At 36.9% G+C, this 13,717-nt stretch overlaps 1 pseudogene; it reads left to right on the top strand.

The window, feature by feature from the left end:
* Positions 1-12,794: 12,794 nt before the first annotated feature.
* On the top strand, positions 12,795-13,371 carry LOC102889134 (annotated as a pseudogene).
* The last annotated feature ends 346 nt before the right edge of the window (positions 13,372-13,717 follow it).

Here is a 13,717-nt window from a genome sequence, read left to right as displayed (position 1 = left end):
ATGTATACATATTATATATATACATATTATATAAAATATATATGCACATGGCAGCCATGCTTTGAATGATGGCTGTCATGTGCAATAGTGAGGCCAGAACAAATTCTTAGCACTGACATCCCTGACAACCTAATTAATAATCAGTACTTTATTAGGCAGTTGTAATTTCATAGGCAGTGCCTGTTTCACTCTCCTAACTTAAATATCCATTAAATATATTGAAAAGGCCAATACTGAGAACATTTGTTATTAATTTTTAATTTAATTCATAATATCTTGAATTTATCCATCTATATCATGTATGTGTGTATACGTATATATACACACACATACATCTTTTTAAACGACTTTTTTCTAATTATTATCCTTTGCTCACTTTAACTGTCAGAGCCTGAATGTGGTATCTACTAATTTCCAATGCTACCATCTCACCTTTGGCCATTACCACTCCACTCCCGCCGGCCAGAACAAATCTACTCTGGAACCGGTTTCAAGTATTCTCAATTAATCTTCATGGCAAAAAATAAATCTAATCAAACCTGTAATGACAGTTCCTGAAGATGCTTATAATAAATGAACAGAAGAATTTGAGAAACAAATTATCACTCCACATATCTCTAAAAATTACACATGAACCATGTTTGGTCTTGCCATAGACCATACAGCAAATCACAATCAATTCCTCAGTAAATTCTGGTGGAATTAGGACCCAGTTTCCCATGGGTAGGTCACCTAGATAAAGCATGTTTATATTTTCCTCATTCACTTTATCAGTGCCTCTCTGCTACTCTCTGGATCCCATCCCAAATAAACCATCTGCTCACAAGTACTTGTTTCAGGCTTTGTTTTCAAAGGAAACCAAATGTAAGATATGCTCTTACTTTTGCGCTTATTGTCTACATCTGGCTCACTTTGGATTCTACTCCTAGCAGTTCTCCTCGGTGCATAGTGTCCTGCAAGGGGCTGTTGTTTGTTAGTTTTGAGAGTGCACAGGGTCCAACCCACTCTAGCACTCACCTATTAATTGAAGGTTGTAAAATATTCTCAAGTTTTTGTGTTCTCAGAACAGCCAATGGCACTTTCCTGCAAAAACGCATTAACAATTTTGAGGGTTTTAGCTCTTAGAACTGCCAGAAATTCCTTTGGTTTCCCCCAATTTCTACCTATGTAGTGTTGACATCAAGCAAGTTTGGTTGCTGTACATAATTCATGCCAACCCAGTTGTATGTGGGGTTCATGTGAACATTTTTTTACCTGGATTTTATCTTTGATGTCTGTTTATTTGCTTTATTTGGAATGCAATTTTGTTTCATTCCACAGCCATACAGTATGGAAAGGATATATTTAGTAAATGATCTGCAAAATAGCTGATTGAAAAAAAATAGTCATCACTTTACAAGGCATACTAAAATATGTTGTAGATGAATTAAGATAAAAGATAAAAGTTAAAATGTAAAGATAATGAAGAAATAGTAGGTAAACATATATCTTATTTGTAAAGAGACAATTGTTTTTCTAAGATTAAAACTCTGGAATACAAAAAAAACACAATAGATTCATCTGTGTAAAAATTTCAAAACTTGCTGTAAAAGAATGACAAACAAATTAATAGCAATAAACAACAAGCAAGAAAAATACTGGCAGTTAATATGGCAGGCAAAAGATTAATATTTTTAATATACAAATGCTATACAATAAATAAGCATGGATGATACTAAAACATATATAAGAAAATGAACATAAGATATGAACATGTAATTTGTAGCAAAAGAAATACAGTTGGCTAAAAAAAAATGAGTAATCTTTAAGTTCTCCAGTGAGCAAAAAATTGCAAATTAAAACAACAGTATATATTTTGCCTCAAAATTGCCAATGTTTAAAACCAGGTAATGTCTTTTCCTAGCAAGGATGTTGGAGAACTGGCATCTTCAAGGACTGCAATTGAGAATTAAATTGGTACAATATTTCTGGAAGGCAATTTGGCAATAGGTATTAAAGGGTTAAAAATCTTTAATATCCTTTGACAAAGTAGTTCAGGTTTTAAGAATCTATCTTAAGTAAACAATCAGAAAATAATACAAACAATTGATTACTAGATTAGTTTATATTACTCTATTAATATTATAGTGCCCTGTTAAGAGAGGCAGGTGTTGAGACTGGATGGGCCATATAGAAGGGCTTCTGGAGTGACTGGAAAAGTTCTTTTTCTTGACCTGATTGTTCACCTTATAATTTTTTAAGCAGACATTTGTTTTGCAACTCCTTTTGCATCAGGTTTTAAAAAAATATATAAAGGGTTTTTTTTTTAAAAAAGTCTATGTGTTTAACTACTATTCTTTACTGCTTCTCTATTGTGCTATTAAGGCAAATATGAGGACCTTATGATAAATGTCAAATTGAGAAATATATAAGGCTGAATTATTTACACTAAGAATTTGAGCCCTAAAACAACTGAACAAGTAGGAATAAAGAAGATGTAAGGTTTGCATGAAAAAAAAACTTGGGAGTTTTCTTTTATAGTAAACTTAATGTGTATTAACAGTGTGATAGAACAGTTCCTAAGAGCTAACTTGGTCTTTGGTTACATTAATAAAAATACAAAATCTGGATCCAGGCAAAATGGTGTAGGTGATAGAAGCTTTGTTCATCCCCTCCTGTGACCCCATCAAACTTGAAATGAAAACACGGAACAAACAGCAAGCAAAGTTGCCTGGGGTCTAGAGGAACAGAAGCCCTCCAATTAGGGAGAAAATCACCCTGCAACAGTTGGAGGTAGGAAGGGGCGAAGATATGAGGTTTCCCCGTCCCCAGCAGCTGAATAAGACAGAGGCCAAAGCAGCGGCAGACACCTCTTAAAGGGGCCACGCCCACAACCGGACTTTCATGGTGACAGACATGCTCGCTCTGAGCACTAGCGCCAAGTTGGCTGCTTGGGGGACACCAGGAATTTACAGGGGAACACTGAGTTTTTGGAGCGAGGGCCAGAAGCAAAGCTTTCTATCAGACAGAAGTGCCAAAATATCCATTGTTCCTCTGTTGAGCCCTTCCCCTTCCCGGTGGGCAGATGCAGCGCCGCCATAGCTGAGACTTCATCAATCTGGATAACAGAGGTCGCTCCACCGAGAGGATTTCCTGGAACTCTGCCTCCCCCAAATCATAGCCCCGCCAAAGCCACATTCAGTTGTGTCCTCGGAGAGTCCTGTGCAACTTGCTGAGCAGCTCCAAAACTCACACTGGTGGCAACTGACCTCGGTTTCTGGCATGGTTTCTTGATGCAACTATAAGCACAGCATCTGTGGATTGCTTGCTGAATCTTAACAGGTAGCCCCAGAGGGGCACAGGCTGGGGCTAAGCTTGACCTGCAGCTGAACCCCTTTGAGGACTGTGCCACTGGACACCTACTACACAAAGCCACACTAATAAGACCAGGAGACTTAGGAGCTTTGATTATTACATAGAAACAGACACAAAAAGGCAGCCAAATTGGGAAATTGAAGAAGCAGAAATCATATGAAAGAACAGAACATAGGTCAAGGAAAAATGGAGTCAAGCAATCTAGCAAATGTAGAGTTCAAAACGCTAGTTATAAAGATGCTCAGTGAAGTTAAGGAAAGTAGAGATAAATTCAGTGAGAACTTTAACAAAGAGATAAAAAACATAAAAATGAAAATGGAAATTATAAAAGAGAACCAGTCAGAAATGAAGAATATATTATTTGAGATGAAGACTATATTAGACGGAATCAACAGAGTGGAGGAAGAAGAGGATCAAAACACTGATATAGAAGATGGAGAAGCCAAGGTCACCCAACCAGAACGGCAAGAAAAAAGTAACCAAGGATATAATAATCATTTAAGGAGCCTAAGGGCAAAATTAAGGATAACAACATTCATGTCATAGGGGTATCTGAAGAGGGAGAATAAGAAATTGAATATATAGGGGAAGAAATAATGATGGAAAACTTTCCTAACCTAGTCAAGGAAATAGACAAGCCCAGGAAGCTCAGAGGGCCCCCCCCCAAAATGTACCCAAAGGGCCTCACATCAAGACACATCATAATTAGTTTAAATACAAAGAGAAAATCTTAAAAGCAGCAAGAGAAAATCAATTAGTTACCTGCAAGGAAGCTTCCATAAGACTGGCAGCCAATTTCTCAAAAGAAATTTTGCAGAACAGAAGGGCTTGGCACAAAATATTCAAAGTGTTGAAAACCCAGGATCTACAACCAAGAATACTTTATCCAGCAAAGCTATCATTTAGAGTCAAAGGACAGATAAAAAACTTCTCAGATAAAAATAAGATAAAGCAATTTATCAACACCAAACCGATATTACAGGAAATGTTGGAAGAACTTCTTTAAGAAAAAAAAATGTATCAAAAACAGAAATAAAGAATGGTAATAACTACATATTTATCAACAAGTACCTCAAATGGAAAAGAATTAGATGCTCCAAGAAAAAGACAGAGAAGCTGAATGGACAAGAAAACAAGACCCCTACATGCGCTGCCTACAAGAGACTCACTTCAGATTAAAAGACACACAGACTAAAAGGAAGGGGATGGAAAAAGATATTACCTTGATTTCACATACTTGTGAAATCTAAAGAACAAAATAAATGACAACAGCAAAGAGATTAAGTACAAATGGATAGATACAAAATAGTCATGGAGATATAAAGTGTAACATAAGGAAAATAGTCAATAATGTTGTAAAAAATATGTAAGAGGAGGGAGAGGTACTATATTAGAGTGGGATGACCACTTCATGAGTTATATAGATCTGTAATCACTGTGCTGTACAACTGAAATGAATATATTATTATATGCAAATCATACTTGAAAAAAAAACTCATTGAATTGTACAATGTAAATATGAGCAACTAATTGTCTATTATACTTTATAAAGCTGGGGGAAAAAATAAAAAAATATAAAATATAAAACCAGAGAGATGATAGTTATTCTCCACGCTGTTTGAATAGTTGTGGGCTCTCTACTCTCACAGGGACACTGACAGGTAAGGTTCCATAGAGGAGATAAACTAGAAAGTGAAGGTTCTCAAAACTGTCTTATACAGGGGGTGATGAAGCAACTAAAGATATTGACTCTGGAAAGACTGGACTGAAAGACATGTGACCGTTAACTTCAAACATTTGAAGAACAGCCTGTTGTAAGAGAGAATATCGTCACTCTAAATGATCCCAAGAACAGTGGGTGAAGAGACAGAGAGACAAATTTTGCCTCATAAAGAGTTTTTTGAACATCAGAGTCTAAGAAAATGTGTTGAATAGCTTTAGAAAGCACGAGGTTCTTGTCATTGGAATTCAGTCATGGGGGGCTGACCACTTGAGGACAGGTAATATATAAATACTAAAAGTTTGGATAAAAAGAAATCTATAGGTTCTTTTAACATTGAGGATCTTCAAATTATTATTATTTTACACAGCACAAGGATCTCCTAGAACAAGGAGTTATAGAAATAACAGTGTCTCAATTATTGTCAATTCTTAACTTCTTCACCATGATAAGAGTGAACTGTGAGAAAAAATATATCTTTCTTTTATAAATGCTACCAAAATTCTACCTTTTATGCTATTTAATAGAAACAAATTTGAGGAGTTCAGCTTCTGCTAAAAACCTTTGTGTGATTCTTCAGGTCCAGCCATAAGCAGTTACAAAGGCTTACCCTGGCAGGGCTCATGGAGGAAACCTGCTCTTGCCCACACGATGCCTGGTGCACAGCCAGTGTATTACAGGTTCTGAAGAAAGTTGCAGCTAAGGACTCTAGCCCCCCTGGCTGGCCATACTCTTATGTGTATCTGCATTTCTGGCCCAGGTACCTCAATCTGGAGGTCTCCTTTTGTGGGCACCTTGAAGACACTTCTCCACATTGACTCAGTATCCAGCACTTTTCCACTTCTAGTACCCCCTTTTCTCCCTCCCTCAGCCCCCAGATTAAACATGAGTCTGTTTATGTTTAAAATGATCCATAACACTACAGGAGCCATGAAACTGTAGGAGTCTTGTGTTCAGGGCTCCCTCAACAGTAAGGCAACCTCATGTCTACACTGATCCACTTGAACCTCCCCAGGAGCACCATTCCATGGGAAAAGTGGAACATTGGGGACTCAGTTCTTTCTCTGGTTTTAGCCTCTTGCTTACACTATCACAGTGAGCAATTAGGGCTTCACTCTTACTTTTGACTTGTTGCTTTAGTTGGCTACTCTGACACCTGAGAGCTCAGCTCTCTTGAACTCAGCTGAGCTCCTGACAAAACACATAATCATGATAATTGTGCTTTAAAAATATATAAAGTTAATTTTAGATCTAAGATCACACATCATTATGAACTATTCCTTGCACTTAATAATAATGTTTTTGTGCTTGTTAAGTCTTCTAAAAAGACCCACTGTAGCCAGTCAACTTTGCTTTCTGTTACAGGTCACTATAGCCTTGATAGCTTTTCTGAAATCCACTACCAATAGAGATAAATCTTACTGCACACACACGCACATACATGTTAACTTGAGACTCCTCTGTTACATGCATGTCTTGTCCATCGAACTTCCTTGAGCTCCTTCCAGATACTTCTCTTCCTGCCCTTGGCAGCACTCCCCTCCCCCCACCCCACCCCACCCCAATGAATCTCATCTTAACTACCATTCAAGATAGGCCTGTAAAGGAGTAGAAGTATATTAGCAGTTAGCCTACCACCCCTTCCTTTTGGGGAAAACATCCTCTTTCATTCAAGATTGTCAAGGTGGGGACCATACTGACCTCACTTTCGTCACGGGGATGGGCATGTGATCCAAGTGAGGCCAATTAAAGGATTCCAGCCTGATGGCCTTAATGATGGTTTCAGAGAAAGGCGTGTAAGCCAGGCTGCATCACACCTTTCCAAGGTTTTTATTTATTTATTTATTTATTTTTTGCCATAGGTATGGGTAAAGGTGCTTTTGTCTTCTCTGGCATCCTAAGTCCTATAGTCTATATAAATTCAAGCTGCTTTGAGACACCTTCCCCGACTGGAAAAAGCTCTCTGCAATAAGAATGAATAAAGCCAACATTCAAAGGAAATAGAAGATAAAGAGATTGAAAAATCGACGCTTTAGGTCTAATGTTACCTAATGTGTACCTCAACTTTGTAGTTACATAAATCAATAACTTCATTTTCCTTTAGTTTAAATCAGTGTGAGTTGAGTTTGTCACTTGCAAACATAAGAATTTTGATTAATACATACAGTACATAACAAATTATGTGTTTGTTTAACATAATGATTTTTTAGATAATTGTGTTAATGAAACAAGATCTGAAATTAAAACTATAAAGTGAAGATAATAGCATTCAATTAATTGTCACATATTCATTTTTTCAATTGTCATTGAGGAGGGTAAGATTTAGGGAGGAGGATAAGAAATCAATTAAAGCATAGAGCTCTGATATCTGGATTGCAAAATTCTAAACTCTGTAAGATACATATAATATGGCTATTTATGCTTGAGAAATAAGTAGTTTCTGTCTAAATTTGAATTTTTGCCTTATTGTATGCTCTGAATCAGTCTTTCTATGAATGGTAAACATTAATTCTCATCAGAATTAATTTGAATTCTGACAATAGTTGTGATTTGTATTTGCATCTAATCACATTCTACTAGAAAAAAAAATTGGATGTAGCACAGACTGAACCCTGTTGAGTCCTGAAGAGGTAAGGGAGTCTAGAAAACTTAAAGAAAGAGTTTGGTGAATTGAAAAAAAATGTAGGTAATTGAAGAGCGTGTTATTTTTATCACCTGAATGTAATACAAAGTATAGCACTCACACAGGATGTCAGCATTTTTTGGCCCTGGGTTCCCAGTGAAAACAGAGTTTCTCTGACTAAACACACACACACACACACACACACACACACACACACACTTGCATGCATTTAAACACATAGACAGACAGACATGCGTTCAGATACACACACACATTTTCTCTCCCTCTCTCTCTCCTTCGCTCCCTCTCTCTTTCTCTTCCTTCCTCTCTGTTCCCAGTTCCTTAAATACCTAGAAGCCACTCACTGGCCACGTTTATTATCCAAACAATTAAAAGTATTAGCGAAGAAGCTACAAAAGTGTTAATGTGTCTACAGGTTTGCTCATTTCATCTATCCTTTTCTATCCACTCCAGGCCTTCAATATCTTAAAAAAAAAAAAATTGTAAGGTTTATTAAAAAATCCCCCCCCAAAATTTATGATGGCTACTTTAGGTATTTTATACAAACATCTACAGTATTTTTTTTCCACATGCCACTGGGTGGGGGTGAGTTTTATTCAAAGAAGCTTCATGACTGTCCTGATTCCTCTGGTTCTTACATTAATTAATCTCCAGTGAGTTTTTCAATAGCTTTGGTTTCCAATTTTTGCTGCATATCTGTATTCCCTGGGAAGCTTTTTTGGGAATCCAGATGTGGAAATCTCTGCTCTACAGCCTTGTCAATCACAGTGTGCTTCTAGGACGAGCAGCACTGGCACCACCTGGAAGATTTTTAGAAACATGGAATCACTGGCTCCACTGCACACATATCTGCAAGCAAGATTCCAAGGCGATTTTGTGTACATTAGTGTTTAAGAAACATCTACAAAACATGGTCATTCTTTTCTCCATTCCTATGACCCAAAATTCTGACTCATTCTACTTAATTAAGAACATTATATAGCACACCTAATTTGATTTATTCTTTATCTGCACCTTGCACCAATAAAATTTAAATCTCTTCTTAGACTTCAGGTAAAAATAGGCTTTAAATTTTGTAAAGTTCCTCTTTAATGTCTCATTCCATTTTATTTTTGGAAGAACATTCCCCATTGGGTTGCACCACTAGAGTGTCCTGAGCTTTTGCCTCCGACACTTTTTGACCTTTGCTGTTCATGTAGGTTTCACTTCCAAGGCTGTTACATCTTATCTGTGACATTGTCATTCATCTGCTACCTAATTTTTCAAAATCTTTCCTTTGACAGACTTCCCAGACTCTTGTTTGGCTTTCATCTTTTTGGCCAGCTTTAATTTTGGCTAATATAGAGACCTCATTTTCTGTAGGATCTCAGGCTAGATGCAATGACCTATGCCAAATTCTAAATTTCATTTCTAGGAAATTGTTTACCAATATCCACTTTCTGGCTTTTCCTACTTAACTTCAAAATGTCTGGGTAAAGGTGATTCATCAATCACCTTGACATTTTATCTTCCCATTGTTAGATGCTTAATGTTACACAAACCACCTTCTTGAAGATCCTCAATTTTTCTCTTCCCATCCATATATTTTGATGTTACATAGATGCACTAGATTAAATATACACAAGAAAGCAATTGGCTTGTCATAATGAAAGCAGTATGAAATAAACAATGATAACCAGAGCCTGAAGGTTGTTAGGAATCACTTCTGCCTCAGTGTCTTTACTTCTTCACTTCCGAAGACCTTTCTACCACTGCCTTTCAGTTACTTCTCCCAGGATCAGACTCTGGACCAGGACATCACCAGGAATTGTTTACCTGTGACACCCTAAATGCCAGTTTCCCACTGCCTGATGAAAAATCTTGTTTGCCAGACTTTGTATTCCCTCATCCACACCTGCTGACCCGGATTCAGACTAAATCAACCAGAACATGAACTCAGCCTTTCAGCAGCTTCCGCAGGAAATTGAATTACTTAAGAATGTCATCATTTCTGCAGTCATTACTGAAGATTTTCTGGAATCACACAGAAAGGCTGTATCGCATATGGTTCAATATTACTGTTCTCCAAAGCCCAGAGCTTCTCCTAGAAGGCTCTGTCCTCTTCACTCCCAGACTTACCCCACAGACTCCTCTCTTTGACACCACCTCTTCCCCAGCTCAGGATTCCACTCAAGTTCTCCTACTCCTTTTTCAGGGAAAGTCCATTCTGCTCCAGCTCCTACACCCAAAAAGCCAGAGTGTCCATTGAAACTAATATTAGTGTCTAGTCTGAAATCAAGGTGTGTATGTACTCTCTATGCCTCATATTGATCTAGGTTTTTACATCTCTAGCTCTCATTGTATGAAAATTAGGTAATTTCACTATACTTGAAGTATTACTGTGGGCACATGTCCATCCATTAGGCCTTAAAATGCAAAGGTTAGATTCAAGGGCTCTAGAGTTCAACTGCCTCTTTACTAGCTCTCAACAAACCACCTAACTCCTCTGAGCTTCATCCTTAAAATGGGGTTTATAAAAATATCTGCCCCTAAGAGTAGTGATGAGGTTAGTATGAAATCATCATTACATAGTGCTCAACACAGAGCCTGGCCCAAAGTCAGCACTAAATGCATTTCAGTTATAGTAAAGATCAGCGTTGATCATAAACCCTTCTTCTGATTGGCTCACATTAAAAACAGCATTTTATTTTGATAACTACCTTTTATTTTGACCTAGCTTCTGTGTGGACCAAATGATCAAAGAAATAAAATGTAGAGTGAGGTAGAGGTAGGAGCATGGACTTTGGACTTTTAAATTAAAAAAAGTGATGAAAAGGAATATAATTCCTCTGCCCCAATAAATTGTTGCAAATAGACTCCAAAATTAAGTCAATATTGTCAAGGAAAATGAAAGCTCACCCACTTTGCTCCCCTGCCTTCACACAGGCCCACATCCAACTTATTTCTGGCAGACAAGGATAAAATTTATTTTCTAAGGGCTTCTCAGCAAAGATTTGGTATTCTCTCCCTTTCTCTGGCTGTGAGACAAAAATGTGGGTCTTTTATTCTAGACATGGATGTATGTATAGAACAAAAACTGAGCAGGGTGAATGGGCATAGAATTGACAAGGTTTCTGTCTTTTATTTACATTTCTATTTCCTAATTACCACACATGATTTGCAATGAACAGAAAATAATTGCCAAAAATGCTATACTTTTACTCACATACTCTCGGCAAAACTTCACATTATTCCCTTAATTTGTTAAATCCTTGTCACTAGTATAGTCTTGTCTATCTAAATTTGTAAATATTATGTTAATAATATTAAAATTCAACTGTCACTTCAAGAATGGACCTTCTTGGGTTGAAGAGGGATAGCTCTGGCCCTGGTCGAGAGGAAACTTAAGAAGGTGTGGGTAGAAGCAGGAAGACAAGCTCTGAGGCTGTTTGGTAAACAGCTAAGAAATAATGTTGAAAGCCCAGAGTAGGCAGTGCAGTGGGGATGGGGAAACAAAGAAGGATGGAACGATAGTATGGAAGTAGGGTGACAGGATATGGTAACAAATTTCTTCTGTCTAAATTTTCCTCATTTATTATAATTAGTCTTCAGTGGGAAAAAAAGAAAAACTTCTCATCTTTATGTCTGGCAATTATACTTATGTAGTGCTTCAGGAGAAGAAAAGAAGAGGATTACTGTTTCCTGAATGTCTGTTAGGTCTCTGGACCTCTTCTCTATCTGTACCCGCTCCCTTGGTGATTTCAACCAATCTCAGTTTAAAATATCTATATCTTGAGGGCTTCAAATTTTCTATGTCTAGCTTTAACTTGTTCCCTTAATTCCAGCCTTATATATCCAGCTGCCTACTCGACTTTTCCACCTCCATGCCTATTAAGCATCTTAAACTTAACACGCCCTTAAATAAACTTGTGATCCTTCATCCAGCCTGCTATCTTCTTCGTCTTTTTCATCTGTTATTGGCTTCTCCACTCTTAAATGCTCAGGTCAAAAATCTTTCAATCATCCTCGACTCCTCTTTTTGTTACATATCTCTTACAGCCAGTCAAAAAATCCTATTAGCTTTATCTTCAAAATATATCCAAGAGGACTCCTTCTTTCCAGTGATAATAGGCTATACTTTTCAAACCTACCCTAACAACAAAAAATTTGAGGACAAAATATTTTTTAAAACTAAGATCTGAAAGATAAGAGGGAATTACAAAAACTGAAGAGAAATTAATAATTTGGGAACTAGGAAAAGACCAAAATAAGATATCTTTGCCCAGAGGACATGTGCCAATCCAAAAACATTTTCCTTGTGAATATAAACATTATGGAAATATTAAAAGAAACTCTCCCCACTGTAATTTGGGACTTTAAAGGATCTACAGTGTGAGGCTGGTCCATGAATGGTTTGGTTCTCATGTGGAATTATACATGAGCTTTACTTCTAGTCATCTAGTGAATCTCAAGCTTTGAACTTGACTTAAGTTGATCCCAAACTAGTTGTATCCCCATGGCTGGCAGAAGCAATGACAAATCCTTTCTGGGTGAAGTTTCCTTAATTAATTATAAGCCTCGAATTATTCCTACTCTTTTTTCAAATAAAACATCCAGTAGGTAGTCAAAAATAACTAGGCATACAAGGAAACTAGAAAGAACCAGCAGAAGCAACAGATAACACAGATTCAGAAGGCTTAAGAATTACCAGAGTCTATAAGGTAATTATGCTCACTAGCTTTGAATAAACAAATGACAAACTTGAGGATCTCTGCAAAAAACAAAAACAAAAACACATATATGTAATGATAAAGCAGATAAAAATAGAATTTTATATAAATAAAAACAAAATAAAATTTTAAATTACATGAATGGGTTCAACAGCAGATTAAACACAATTGAAGAGAATTAGTGAACTGGAGGATAAGTCATAAGAAATTATACAGAATGTAGCATGGAAAAACAAAATGATTAAAAAGCATAGCATAGAGGTAGCCAGCTGGGATGGCTGGGGATATGGAGGGGTGGGGGCAGGTGTTGCTTCTTTGCCTCATATTTTCCCAGCACCGCCTGGCCATCACACAGATCACCACCACCATGAGGATCTGGATTTCAAAGCATGTTTTACACCCATGGGAAACTGTTACAACAGCTGCAATGCAGTTATACCCAAACTCTGTGAATTCAAATTCATTGGAGTTGATGTATTGGACAGACATATAAATTCCTCTGGAAAGTTGCACAGCTATAGACTTCTCACCACAGAGAAAGAACTGCCTTCCATTGTGAATTTATTTATTGTTGCAGCAAGAACCAAAGCATATGTGTAAGAATGTGCCATAGTTAATCCTGCAGAGAAAATAATGGAACTTAAATCTACTAATATTTCATTTATAAATATGGTTTCAGTAGTTGAGAGACAAATGCAAACCATATCCTCAAAACCCAGAAAAATGATTTTGACTCAAGAAATCATAATGACTTTGAAATGAATCCATTTTAGCAGTTACCTAGAAGGACTAATGGTAAGTGCCACATCTTTAAAAGATAATAAAAGCTGAGAAGCAATGGAGTGAGTAATACATAAATTAAGTGCCAAGACTGAAGAGTTGACAGTTTTAGCAAGGGGAAGATAAGGACAGCCATAGCAGTAGTAGCATTTGTAGAGAAATGATAATGAAAATTGGGATACAACATATGGTACCCCAGGTGTCTCTTTGACGGTTCCAGTATCTATGTGAAAACTTAACAATTTTTGAAAAAGTACTTTGAAATTGGTATTTGCATATTCGATCTCCTTGAGGTAGAATCTTAAAGTTTTTCACATATTGATCTTCTCTGGCTTTGGACCAATCTAGAGCAAAGCAGAGCTACCTCTTATGTACACACTATTGCCCTAAGGTAAACTCCATTCAACAGCTTGCTTGAAGGACCTCACTTTCAAAGGAGAAACTGTACGATTTTGAAGGCATATTAATTTATATAAGATAATCTGCTTTGCTATAAACCACCATTAAGAA

Source organism: Pteropus alecto, unplaced genomic scaffold (assembly GCF_000325575.1).
Source record: "Pteropus alecto unplaced genomic scaffold, ASM32557v1 scaffold413, whole genome shotgun sequence".
In the NCBI taxonomy this organism is placed as follows: Eukaryota; Metazoa; Chordata; class Mammalia; order Chiroptera; family Pteropodidae; genus Pteropus; species Pteropus alecto.
This window is presented reverse-complemented; position numbering and strand designations above follow the sequence as displayed.